Source organism: Manis pentadactyla, chromosome 19 (assembly GCF_030020395.1).
Source record: "Manis pentadactyla isolate mManPen7 chromosome 19, mManPen7.hap1, whole genome shotgun sequence".
Lineage (NCBI taxonomy): Eukaryota > Metazoa > Chordata > Mammalia > Pholidota > Manidae > Manis > Manis pentadactyla.
In genome coordinates, this window is record NC_080037.1 from 1697657 (window position 1) to 1710395 (window position 12739).

At 45.4% G+C, this 12739-nt stretch overlaps 1 long non-coding RNA gene across 1 annotated transcript in view; it reads left to right on the forward strand.

The window, feature by feature from the left end:
• Positions 1-2267: 2267 nt before the first annotated feature.
• Positions 2268-12739, forward strand: part of LOC118919954 (uncharacterized) — a 69541-nt gene continuing 59069 nt past the window's right edge. The window contains exon 1 of the long non-coding RNA XR_005027737.2: positions 2268-2733. This is a non-coding gene — a long non-coding RNA (uncharacterized LOC118919954). The remainder of the gene's footprint in view (positions 2734-12739) is intronic.

A 12739-nucleotide genomic window follows, 5' to 3' on the forward strand; every position in this document is an offset into this window, starting at 1 on the left:
ATAATAGCAGTGCTCCACATCACAGGGTCAGGCTTCAAAGGCTACTGGAAAATTCACTCCTAAATGAAACGTAGATAATATTGAATAGTACATAATCCTATCACTGTAAAAACACTGTGTTGCTGAGTCAGCCAATAAATGCTTACCTCCTAACCATAGTCAAAGTAATGTTAAGTTAAAATAGAGTCTTGTTTCATAGGAATTAACATTCTTAAAGTAACTTGTTTTCTGAAGTTAAGCTTCTTATAGATCAAAATGACAATTAAAAAGTCAAAGGAGTTCAAGAGAGAAGTTGAGAAGTGGGTACCTGGCATTACCAGCTCTCTAACACTCACACAGTGAGGGCCATTTAGGAAAGCTGGGGGCAAAGGAAACGCACATCATTTCCTAATCCTATTTTAGCCTTCGGTTCAAACTCTTCGCAGAACTGGCGGGGGGCTCAGCACTGCATTCACAGTGCTTTTTCACACAGGCCTGCTTTACCCCCATAAATGCAAATACCTTTCATGACTAAAATGGCCAAAATTAAGAAAAATAACATTTTAGGAATACATCTCATTAAAGTTGGTTGTAATTCCAAATCATGGTATGTTAGTTCTAAAGATGGCCATCACCAGTTCCTCCCTTCTCAAAAATTCATTAATAACATCTAATTCTAAGTGTGCCTAACATTTCCACAATTATCTCAAAAAAAAAAAAGACTTTTATAATCACCTTATTTGAATCAGGACCCAAATGAGGTCCAATCATTGCATTGGATTGCAATGCCTTTTACGTCCCTTTTAATTTGCCACAGACCGTCTCTGCCCTCCCCTATTTTCTGCTCCTTGATATGGTGAGTAAACCAGGTTGGTTGTCCTACATTTGTTTATTTGTTCTCCTACTGCCCTGCAAACTAAAGATTAGACCTTAATCTTGACTAAACTCAGGTTTAACATTTTTTGGCAAGGATGTTTCATAAGCGGTGCCGTGTATTTCTTACTGCATTCCAGCGTGAGGCACATACGCTCTGGTTGCCTCATTCAGAGACGTGTGAAAATGGATCAGGGGGTTCACATGGGGAAGACTGGTCCGCCCACTGCACGGCTCCACCATCCCTTCTTAACGGCTTTCGCGTCTGCTGATGGTCACTGCCCGAACCAATGATTTCATTAGTGGTTTTAAATGGTGAAGTTCCAATTTTATTAAACCTTCTACATTTAACAACTATAATGCTTCTTGAAAGGAAAACATTACCTTATCAACAAGGACTTTTTTGATTATCCTGAAAGGTAGTCGTACAGGACAGGGAAGATAAATGCATAGTCCCTCATTTTTGTCCGCTCTACAGTCCTAATGCAGTGACAAGTCAGGGGACAGGGAATATCCAGACGCCCAGATTGGGGTCTCTAAACAACATTGCACAGCGAAGAGGAACTGGGGCTAGTGGAGGAAGGGCTGACTCCAAGTCTGAGGCTGGAAATGAACAAAATAATGGTACGCCCGGTGCTGTCAGTAAGCCAAGAATCTATAATAAAAAATGGGGCAGCGTCACACGCACTGCCAGGAGCAGTCTGAGGGGACTTCCGCTGCTGCTCGATGGGCACCCTGGGAACTAAAACCATACTCTGTTTGATTGACTCACTGAACATATTTTGAAAGTCTGTGAGCTTGTAGTTATACAGACAAAAAATAAAAACAAGTGACGGGCCATAAAACCAGCAGCCAAAAGAAACAAAACGTCGGTAGCCACTGTGGCAAAGCGTGGCACGAGCTCCTCACCCGGAAATGAAATTAGAGAGAAAGAGAAAGCAACTCAAAGAGAAAGAATGATTGTGGTTTTAAAAGATCGGCATGGCTGCAGCGTGAAGAGAAGACTGTGGGAAGACAAGCGTGGAAGCAAGGAGACTGCCCTGAAATGCAGGGACCACGCACGCTGCCAGCTGCTGCCCGGCCTCCTCACATCTCAGGGGTGGTGGTGGTACATGGCCTTTTGACCGGACGGTTGCAATCGAGTGGGACTTGTATACCACCGGTGGGACGTGTATCCCAAACACTAGGGGCCGTACTTGTGGAACGCACGTGACAGGGGGTTGCGAAGCCAGCCTTGGGAGCTCTGGTCCGGAGGAGACGACGCCTGTGTTGACTCCTACGGGCCGAGTGAGAAGAAGCAAACTGCCCCGTCCCACACCAGCTCCAGAGCCAGCCGGGGCCAGACGGAGCTCAGGCGGAACCGGCTCGGGACCTGGCCAGGGCTCCCCTGGCAGGAGGAGGAGGGGATGGTGGGGCCCTGCAGGAAGGGACTGGGGAAGAAGGCTGAAATCTGACCCAGCCTAGCCCCATCTCTTGGGCATTACCTGCGTCTCTGTGTTCAGGTGATCATTGCTTGCAGCTGGGCACAAGGTGCCTGTTGAGCGAGATGCAGGAGACCTGCGAGGAGGGGTGGGGAGGCCCAGCTGTGCTCCGTGGAGGAAGATCACGCCGTGCGGCTGAGCCCCCAGGGGAATTGAGGCGCTGTACCTAAGAGCTTAGATGGGCTCTGGGGTGCCAGGCGGAAGCCTGAAGCAGAGGAGGTGACATGAACCCTGAGGATGCAACAGTCACCGACAGGCAACTAGCCGGGCAGAGTGAAGCACAGGGGGCGTGGGCTGGGGGTCCGGGGAAGAGGACGCGGGAGGAGCCCCTCCCAGGAGCCAGGGTCCTGCAGGCATCTCACCTCCCCCGCGATGGATGGAGCGGACCTGCCCACTGGAGGTGAGTTATCTCGACGGCTCTTCGAGCACCGAGTACAGAGCAGAGTCAGAGCCCAGGGCCAAGCTGAGGTGGAGCAGCTCATGCAAATCTTTCCAACGGCAGTTAACAATGACATTCAGGAGTGCGGCAAACGGGTCCTTTCATATACTACCATTGAGAGAAAATCGGTGCACGCTTCCCGGAAATCAGTTTAACAGTGCATTTAAGAGCCTCAAACTGTTCTTATCTTTCGGTCTAATAATTTTGTCTTTGAAAAAATCTTTCATAAGGAAAAAAAATCCAAAAATTGCATGAGTATATTCACAAAGTATTTGGGGGTATTATTCAGAGACAATATAGAGAAAAATTGAAAACAATATACATTTCCACCAATAGGGGAATGATTATTTAAGAGTGGCATGTTTATAAATAGAATTAAATGTTTATCATGGGACACGTTTATTGTTTGAAATTAACTTAGTAAATAGAAAATAAGGTGTATGTATTTTTTAGCTTTTAAAATCATATAGAAAAGTAAGAGAAGGGAAATACAGCAAAGCTATCTGTCATCTGTGTGTCTTGCTTTTAGGAGCTTTATGGAGATATAATTTATATACAGTACAATTCACTAATTTAAATGTACACGTTGATGAGTTTTGACGGATGTTTGGTTTATACCCATAACTACTACCGCCCTCGGGGTGCAGAGTATTTCGGTTGCCTCAAGGGTTTCCTTGTGCCCTTTGCACTCCCTCCCTGACTCCCAGGCCCCTCGCAGCTGCGTTCCGCTTTCTGCCCTGTGGTTTGCCTTTCCTAACATTTCGTGTGAACAGAATCTATGCCGTGTGGGCTTCCGTGTCTGGCATAAGGCTTTGGGGATTCTCCGGACTTTGCTCCTCCGTGTATCCCATTGCACAGACATCCAATTTCGTTTTCCATTTGCCAGTTTTTGGACACTGGGGTTGTTTCAGGTTTCTTACTATCATGAATAACCACTATGAATATTTGCGTAGAGGTCCTTGGACATATTTTTCATGTCCAATTAGTAGATTATTTGGTGTTAACTTTATAAGGAAGAACGAAAATCTTTCTTCAAAGCGGCGCTGGTACCTTTTGTGATGTGTGAGCATTCTGGTTCCACGTCCTGTCAACACTTGGAATTATTGTTTAGTTTTAGCCATTCTGATGGGTTCAAAGTGGTAATGATATTATTTTTCATACTAACAATGTTGAGCATGTTTTCACACACATATGCAAGCTGTATATCTTCTTTGGTGAAAAGTATATTCAGATCTTTTTCCCCACCCTGCCCCATGCCCCATTTATTGGGTTGTCTTGTTCTTACACTTTAAGTACTCTTTATATATTCTGGACATGTAAATTTATTTATTGAATATGTCTTTGGCAAATATTTCCCCAAGTCTGTGACTTTTCATTTTAACAGTATCCTTTCAAGAGGGAAACTTTGCCCTTTGGAGGAAATCAACTTACCAATTTTCTTCTTATAGTTCATGCTTTTTGCGTCCTGTTTCAGAAATCTTTGCCTAACTCCAAATTACCAAATTTTCTCCTTTATCTTCTTCTAGAAATTTTATAGTTTGATCTCTGACATTTATATCTATACCTTATTTCAAGTGAGCTTTTGCATATTGACTGAGATAAGGGTTTTGTATGTGCCTTTTTATCATGCTGAGGATGTTGCCTCTTCATTTTTTAAAATCATGTGTGGGTGTTGGATTTTATCAAACATGTTTTCTGTAATTGTTGAGGTGATCTTTTATTTGTCTTATCTTTTTTTTACTTATTAACATGGTAAATCACATTTACTACTTTTTGAATATTAAAGTAACCTTGCATTCCTGAACTAAATTCCATTTTTCATGATGTGTTGTCTTTTAAATGTGTTTAACAGTTTTATGGGCCAAAATGTTAAAGATTTTTCCATCTATGTTATGAAGGGTACCAATCTGTAGTTTTCTTTCTCAGTATATTTTTCTGGTTTTGCTTTTAAGGTAATATTGGCCTCTTAAAATGAGTTGAGACGTGTTCCCTCTTTTATTGTCTGTAACAGTTTGTGTAAAGTTGACATTATTTCTTCAATGTTTGGCAGAATCAAACCATGAAATCGTATGAGCCTGCAGTTTTCTTTTGGGGAAGATTTTCAATTATCAGTTCAGTTTCCTTCATAGGTAAAAGGCTATTTATGTTATCTTTTTTGCTCTCAAGTTAGCTAGTTTGCTTTATTCAAGACATTTTTTTCCATTTTAACTATGTTACTGCATTGATTGGCGTCAGGCTGGTTATATTTCCTTATTATACTTAAAACGCCTGTAGGACCGCAGTGATATTTCCTCTCTCACTGCTGATGGTGTCAAGTCATATCTATTTCCTGATAAGTTTGGCTGGAGATTTTATTGATTTCATTGTTTTTATCTATTTTCCATTATTTCTGTTCTTTATTATTTTATTCCTTCTACTTACTTTGGGTTTAATTTGCATTATTTTAATCAGAAAAAAATCAGTTAAAAACCCCAAATATGACATGCAAGACACACTAAAACCATCTCTTTTTAGTACTAAGGTAAAATGGTTCAGTTTGAATAGAGGAGTAGATACTCTCCCAATCTTCAAGGACCACTAGCAGTTCCATTAAATAAGTTACTTTTTGCCTTCCTATAGTAAAAAAAATGGCTGGAGAAGCACGGCATGGGGGTCAGGAAAAATAATTTATCTTACTTTCTCATATCAATGTTTGTGCTGCATATGCTCAACATCACTCTTAAAACACTGCTTTTTCTCAGTTTAGAAAAAAAAGAATGGCAGGTAACAATCTTTATTACTCACCTCCTGAGAATATCTTGACAAACACTGGTGAACAATTGTGAAGCGCTCTGTGGAGTCAGCTTCCAAGTGTAATTGCCAATATGTTGTTAAGAATTCATCAAGAGCGTCACCATACTGACATGAGAGTGTCTGATTATGCTTCCTAACTGAGCTGCTGTCATCATCCCTAAAGGAACCAATGCTTATAGAATGTCTGTCTGTGCAGGACACTGGGCTGGCAAAGAGGCCACCCACCCCCAAATTATTCATATTTTCATTGGGGACCCAAAGCATACGTAAAAAGATAAGTGGTCCAGGTTGTCAAAAGCTAAGTGCCAAATGAGCGGTGCAGAACTTTAGACATTTCAAAGGGTCACAGGATATAAGGGCTGTGATCATAGATCAGGAGTTTAGGGGAGCATCTAACAAGGGAGATGAAATTTATTTGGAATCTAAAAGTCCAACAAACAGAAAAAAGGAAAAGAAACCTAAATCCATCTGGAGGGATCAGAGAAAGCAACTATGCAGAGGAAAGAGGGTTTCTAATATACTTTCGAAATAAGCGGAACAGCCCTGCTTTGTGAAACAGCAGAGGGAAAGGTTGGAGAAAAACCATTGACCCATAACATGCATTTTATGTGAAATGTTGCGTGTACTTTGCACATAATTCTGAGCTCACCGTGCCTTTGTTGGGGTGTAGGGATGTGACACTGATCTGACGGCAGAGAAAGCTGAGGCTCAGGGAGGCAAAGAGCTTGTCCGGATTCAGAGTTAAGACGGCACCTCCAGTCTTTCAACTCAACTCCAAGCCATAGTCTGATCAGCCAGGACCTGGGTCTGAGTACACGGGGCATATGCACGTGAAGAGTGCCGGGAGGCAAGTTCAGGTAGGATGAATTAGAGAGGGGATGTGGAGGCAGGGAGAAATTGTGCAACAGCTCAGTGGAAGACACTTAAGTCAGAATGGAAGCAGTGAGAGTGGAGTGAAAAGGGTGTAGAACGCTTTTCTAAGTGAATCGGAAAGATAAGGTCTCAACACCTTTTACAACACTGACATTTTGTTGATCTTAAGTAAAAGGAAAAGTAGGGAGGATCTTGTCTGTGCAGATAAGAAGCATGAGAAAAGGAAGAATGAAAGGCTCAAATACTTGAAGATCGAGTGACTGAGACAACGAGAGCAGCAGAGAAATCTGGCAGGGATGGGCTGACTGGGGAAGAAAAAGAAAATGTGTAATTTGGAGGAAGTTGACTTTGAAAAGCAGGTGAAGCATCGAGGCAGAGACACCTACCAGGGCACAGGAATCAATATAGTGCTGGACTTTTCAAGTAACCGTGAATGGAATATATTAAGTAGAGGTCAAGGTTAAGCATGACTCTTTTTGGAATTTTCCTATTATAGATGATTCTTTCCAAAGGATCAATTTCTTCCTTGAATTACTCCATATAATGAAAGAGAAGCCAAGCACAGTGCTCTGGAAAGGTGACAAAAAGTTCTGAAAAGTCAGGCTTAGTTAGGACGGCTCTGCAACCCCAGCTTTGGCAGCCACCGATGTTGATGGAACACTGTACTGCGAGCAGCTCCCCTTCGCCAATGCTTGCATCGTACGGGCTGATTTTCCTCTGCAGCCTCAGGTACCAACACTGACAAGCTGGGTAGGTAAAACAATGCAAGAATCTTGCGACAGAATCTCAGAGCTGAGAAGGACCCAGAGATTAGCCATTCATTCATTCATTCTGGTGGTGAAGCAATGTGGGCCCAGGAAGAGTTTGAAAAAGAGAAAGTATATTCCTGTGAGTTTTGATGTAATCACAATCCCGTTTAAGCCATCAAGAAGACTGTGCCCCCTGTACACCGCACCGGGCATGTCTGTAAAATCTGGAACTGTGTTTAGTAAGGATGAGAGGATGACTTCTTCGTCATGATTCTGTCTTTGGCCCTCAGTGTACCCTTTGGAGTGACCGTGACGTCCCCAAGCATACGGCTTCTTCTGGTACCTTGCATGCAATCAGAGTGATCAAATATTTCTGCTATTTTGAACAGTGGGTGATTTTCTCCAGAGCCCCACTAGGTCAGAACCATGTAGTGTATTTTGAGCCATTTACATGGCTTAAGCATTTTTTTCCTTTCCAGATTCACATTTCCCAGAATGATTTCAGCCCTGCACAATATCTTTATTTTTGGAAAGTTCTAAAGAAAATCTGTTCAACTATTTTTGAGTTTTCAAAGTGAGAAGAGTCAACGTTTTATTGTTGCTAAAAAAAAAAGCTTAAGTACTTTTGATGTTTTGCATCAAACTTCCCTTTCCATGGAAAGTTGTAAGTCAGCGTGCTTGGAGCTCCCAGCAAAAATCAGCTCCTGCACAGATGGACAATACAGGGCCTGTTTTGGTTTTCCCTTGCTGCGTAACCAGTCACCACAAACGCTGCACGTAATGTGCCGTGTGTTCACTCTCTCACAGTGTGGCCAGCAGAATTCAGAGGCGTGTGGTCATACAGCCGAGGCCCCCGCCTTCTGGCTGGCTCTCGGCCAGGGCCCACTCTCAGCAGCTACGCACCCTCCCGTCCCTGTAAACTGCTCACAACATGGTGGAGAAACTTTGTCGCTTTAAAACTGCACTCCAGGCTCACCTGACGGGGTCAGCGCCTCCCAGGATGAGACCAACTCGTGGGCAGCTCGGATAACATCCACAAGATAATGCCATGTCATGTAATGTGATGGGGACAGCCATATCTCGCCATATTTGCAGTCCCCGCACACTGAGGGGCGCGCCTGGTGCCAGGACGAGGGTATCTGGGCACCAGCTTAGATTCCTGCCCACCGCAGGTCCCCAGATGAAGTTGCTTCAAACAAGCAGAAGCTGTCTTATATTATCCTATCAAGTCCTCTATCAAAATGTTAGAGTCAGGTTTGGTCTCACAGCTGAATCAAACTGCGGGCTTGTCAGACCTCCTGCGTCCCCTCTCTGGGCTGTCACAGTGTGAGGAAGCCACACCGTGCTTGGAGCCACCCCCCCCTGCCCCCCAGCCTGCACGCCCTCGCCCACCTCAGCTGCCGTCCTAACTCCTGGTGAGCCAGCCTCTTCTACAGAGGAGGAGCGACTAGCTAAAAAGAGAATTTGCAAGGAGTTAAGTGACTTAGATGTGTTTCCATGAGTATTTGCTTTTTAAAGAAGAGCCTATGACCCCCAGGGTCAGGAATTCCCTAGGGTGGAGTTTCGCCCTCCCGGCCGGCCCCGGAAGGGAGAGGGCAGGGGAAGGAGTTCCCTCCCCAGGAATGCTGTCCGACTCCTCCCTGGGTAAGTAGAGGTACTGAATTGTGATGACTGGAGGTGTCTCTCTGAACGGGAGGGAGAGCTCAGAGCTCAGAGCCTCACACCACCTTCCGTGGAGTGTCAAGGACACAGGCTGGCCGAGGAGGGAAACTGCATTCCAGATAGTAGAGCTTTTCCAGCAGTGGTACACATGGCCTTTTCTGGAGTAGATTTATCATTATGCTCGTTAAAACATACTAGACACGCCCTTGGGTCCAACTTTCCATGGCCCTCCTAGCCTGTCGTGGTGAGATTCAGGGGGGCTGGCTCTGGAGTGCGGGCATGGCTTACTCTGGGTGTTCCTAGTGAAAGAGCTAAAGGACCCTGTCCGCTCTGCACGGGCCAGCCTGGCTCACCTGAGCTCTGTAGGGGCTTGGGTGCCTGAGTCCCCATAGAAGTAGACACTGTTGGTATCTGCCCGCGTGCATTTTCTGCATAACTTTCTGTCAAGTCAACTACCGAGTTATCTGACTGAGGTCCCCACTTTTGGGGAGTAGATCTCTTCCTATCTCTGTTTCCACCAGGGGCATGACTAAGATGCCCGTTTTCTAGACCTTACTTCAGGGAACAACATGCCGACTGAGATGCTATTTGAGACTCGAATTGTCTTGAAAAATATCAGGACGTGTGGCTCTATGACTAATGGCCCCGCCTTTCCCAAGTGGGGGCTGGAGTTTGACTTTCAGACCCATCCCACCGCAAGAACGCAGGTTTCTGACCCTTTTCTTAGTCTGCGTGCGGCGCGCACAGGTATTGCTGTATTAAGGAATTAGCCCTTCCTGGGGACCCCTCCAGGGAGTCAAGCTTTTTTTTCTGCCTTTGGTGACAAATTAGGAGTCAAGTTTCCATGTACCACTTTCCATGTGGGATCTCCTACCTTTAGATGGAAGTTGCATTTTTCAGGGGGCTGCCAGGGAAAGCTTTCACCCCTGCCACCCCTGGTAGATCTGGCTTCAATGAGAACTTAGATTGGCATGCCCGCCATGTGCTCTGTGTTGTGGGAGGCTGGAGAGAACCAAGACTCACAGCCCTGCCCCCCAACAACTCTCCAGTAGACCCCCACTCCTGAGCTCAGAGCTCCTGCTGCAGTTTTCTGAGGAAGAGAAGACCTCCTCCTCCTCAGGCCCCACTTCCCTTCACTCTCTACCTGATTCAGAGCTGCCGCTCAAGACAGCTCCACGTCCTGGTCCCCACTGTACAGATAAGGCCGTCTGTAGGTCAGAATGACAGTGCTGAGTTTATCACTGTTTGCTTATCCCAGTAAGCTACGAGCTTTTGTAGTTAAAATAATGTTTATTACTCATTTCAGTATTCAACTTTCGGCTGGAGCTCCCCGCACATAGAGGGCATTTCGTGTTCGCTCTCACTGTAACTGGCAGAGGTGCTTCTAGATACCACTTCCAAACTCACGGTGCGTGTGGTCCTCGGTGCCGGGAAGCTGGGGTGGTGCTTTCAGGGGAAGCCCTGGGTGACCCTTCAGTGATGTGATGAGGCAGGGACACACTTCAGTCGTGCTAGTGGCTTTGATGCGGGGTTCTTGTTTGTGGAGTCAAAGAATGAACTTAGCAAACAGTCCAGGTAGGAGAGCCAGGGAGGCTTTTATTGAGAGATACAGTGAGAGGACAGACAGAGCTCCTGGTGCAAGCCAGGAGGGGACAAGAGAGCCCGGGTGGTGCGCTGTCTAGGGGATTTATAGGTAGTTGAGGATATTTGGGAACCAGGTAAAAGGCTTAGGGGTGTGGACTTGTTAAGTGGTCTCTTGAATATTAAAAATTAGCCTAACATAAGGAATTTCCTGCCTTGATTTCTCCCTGGGATACTGGTGTCTTGGTCTGGGAGCGTAACAAAAGGCCGCCTGCCCAGCCCCCAAGGTGGGCTGAGGTATTGTCTGTTTGCTAAAGAGTAAGTTAAGAATCTTACTTGTTAAACTTCCTGGGTGTTAAAATGCAATCTTATCTTTAAGGTGGAATCCTTCCTGCCTTTTGCCATGTTGTTTACAGCTGGGTCTGCATGCTAAATTAGTTGCCCAGTTTGCATATCACCTCATCAGGTCTGAAGGAGGAGAGACAGCACATAGGCCTGGGCCTTTAGCATGCTAAGGTGAAACACATAATTACAGATGATTAGCATAATAAAAACATGTGCTACTTTTTTTTATCTGGGGAGTATTAACTGATCTCACTGAAGAATGACTCTAGAGCTGAATGCTTCACACAGAGGTTTGGTAGGGGGTTTCCTTGCATGTAGTTACATTGCTCTGACTGTAAATATCCTGCCTTGCTTTCTCCGGCGGCCCCCGCCCTGCTCTGTCTGAGCCCACGGTCCCTGTCTCAGCTTCCCCATCTCATCCCATGTGACCGCCGGACACCTGGTGAACGTCCTCAGCTCTGCCTTGGCTAGAGCGGCCAGGGCCCGAGAGGCGGCTGACTTGGGCCGACTTCCCTTCTGCCGCCGACCCCCACGTTGCCTGCCTCTGCTGGCCTCAGGTCCCTGGCTGTTGGTATCAGCTCTGGGTATTTCCTCCAAGGCTGAGGTGCGACTCTTCCTGTTCTGTCACCCACTTCATTTCCCCTCATTCGTCCCAAACAAACCTTTAGAGCGTGTACTGTTTTCTGCATTCTTTTCTCTCTTTTTTCTTTTTTTTTCTATTTTTGCTATTTCCTCAAAGACAAAGGAATGAGACAGTATATCTATCCTAATGTTTTCTTAACAAAAATGGGTGAATTTCTAATTCTAGGGAATTGCCCCATTTCACCCCTTCACTGCACATTCGCAGTCCCTGTAAGGTTCTGGGGATTTTTCCCAGTGTTTCCAGCACATTCAGTTCAGTTCAGCAAACATTTATTAGGTGCCCACTAAACGTCAGCCTCGGGGTTAGACTCTGGGAAGGCAGAGATGGGTTCGATGATGTCTGGGCCTCCGAGGGGCTCACAGTCCAGCTGGGGAAGCAGAACAGCACGTGCCTGCTGATAAGAAAGCGCATCTCAAAGCAGAGTAAGGAAGGGACCTTGTCGTAAGCAGGAGGGCTCCTGGGGTGTGGGGGGTTGGTAGCAGTTGGAGGGGGGGATGGGCGCAAGTTCAGGGCACGTTGTAAAGGGCCTTGCATGCCGGAGTAAGTAGCTGGGATTTTGTCCTGCTGTTTGCACGTAAACCTCAGAAAGGAAGATTGGATTTGTGTTAGGCTTTGAGTCTGATGTGTTGAGGTGGCATTCACATAACACAAAACCGTTTTAAATTCCGGGGCATTTTGTGCATTCGGTGTTGTGCAACATTCCTCTCCAGTTTCAAACCTTTTTCCCCATCCCAGGACAGCACCCGCTACCTACTAGGTTATCTCGCCTCATTTCCCCTCCCATAATCTGCTTTCTGTCTCCATGGATTTGATTATTCTGGGAATGTACTTCATATAAATGGAATCACACAATAGGTGGCCTTTGTATCTGACTTCTTCACTTAGCACAATGTTTTCATCCAATTTGTGTCAGGTATCAATATTTCAGGCCTTTTTATGACTGAATGATATTCTGTTGCATGTTTCTACCACAATTTATCCATCCATCTCTTGATGGGCCTTTGGTTAATCTTCCCATCTGTTGGCTATTTAAATAATGCTGCTATAAACATTGTGTGCAAGTTCCTGTGCAGACATATGTCTTGGGTACGTATGCAGGAGCGGGATTCCTGGATCACATGACATTTCCATGTTTAGTTTTTTGAGGAACTGCCGAACTGTTTTCCACTATGGCTAAGCCATTCTACATTCGTGCCAGCAATGTGCAAGGTTTCCTATTTCTTCCCACAGTCTCCCACACTTGCTCTTATTTTTTTTATTACAGCCACCCTAGCAGGTGTGAAGTGGCATCTCTGCATGGTTTGAGTTGCACTTCCTCAAT